Source organism: Chrysochloris asiatica, unplaced genomic scaffold, assembly GCF_000296735.1.
Source record: "Chrysochloris asiatica unplaced genomic scaffold, ChrAsi1.0 scaffold00193, whole genome shotgun sequence".
Taxonomy (NCBI): domain Eukaryota; kingdom Metazoa; phylum Chordata; class Mammalia; order Afrosoricida; family Chrysochloridae; genus Chrysochloris; species Chrysochloris asiatica.
This window is the reverse complement of record NW_006408711.1, coordinates 5,345,594-5,346,688: the sequence shown is the minus strand read 5'-3', so window position 1 is coordinate 5,346,688 and position 1,095 is coordinate 5,345,594. Positions and strand designations below refer to the sequence as shown.

Sequence of the window (1,095 nt, the reverse complement as noted above, 5' to 3'; positions counted from 1 at the left end):
TGGCCCAGGATCGAGCATTGTTTCGTTCTGCTGTGCATGGGGTCGCTATGAGTCGGTTCCGACTTGATGGCACCTGACAACAACAACAACAACATATAATGTACCTCTTGGGTAGTCTTATAGCAGCTAGGCCTGCTAAAATATAGAGTGCAAAGATAAGGAGAGACCTAAGGTACCATTAACCTCATTACTCCTTGGATTAAATACATCCACAGAACACAAAGAGAAATCTACAATTCACCTCTTTAAAACTTTTTACCAATGATGAATAGGATGATACTTGGAAACAGGGTCATTATGAGTTGGAACTGATTCAACGGGCACTTAACAACAACAACGTTGAGTGTAGTCTCTAGTGCACCACCTGGCTTTTGAAGTGTGGCAAAAGTAACAAATCCTACGAAGGATACTCACTCTGCCTGTAAATGAGTTACCACAGTGAAACATAAACTCACATTTAGTGCCACTTCCAATGCAACTCCAGAAAGTCATACAACTTAATTGAGGGATTACACCAACTATCCAAAGCTCAACTCCACTCTTTCCTTTAGGAATATTTTAGAATCCTCATTTTCAGACTGGCTCAAAAGTAAACATAAACCAGACAGAGAATATTGCCTAACTATTTTTTAAAAAACTTGTTTATTGTAAAATGAGTGACAGTTTACAGACAAGATCATCAGTTTTGCATTAAAAAAAATCATACACTTTGTTTCATTTCAGTTCATGCAACAACAGTTATCTCTCTTCTTCCCTGTGGTTCCTAGTTCCATTCCACAAATTTCTTCATTCCTTCTCAACTTTGTTCTTGGGTAAATGTTGCCTTTTTTATCTTGAATGATTAATCATTCCTTGGTTAGCATACCTTACTTGTGTTCTTCCTACATATCTATCTATTGCCTAGCTGAAAACTGAGCCATGAAGGTGAGTTCTGTTCCAGACCTAAAAGTGGTTGAAGGTCATAGTCTTGAGTTCCTCAGTCTATTTCTGACCAGGAAGCCTGTTGTTGTTGTTGTTAAGTGCCATCGAGTCGGTTCCGACCCATAGCGACCCTGTACAGGGTTTCCAAGGGTGTAAATCTTTACGGGAGTAGAA

The 1,095-nt window shown here is 39.2% G+C and overlaps 1 protein-coding gene across 1 annotated transcript in view; it reads right to left on the bottom strand.

Moving 5' to 3' along the window:
- SLCO6A1 (solute carrier organic anion transporter family, member 6A1) overlaps positions 1–1,095 on the bottom strand; it is a 179,856-nt gene that overhangs the window by 121,878 nt on the left and 56,883 nt on the right. The gene's annotated exons all lie outside the window — the stretch shown is intronic.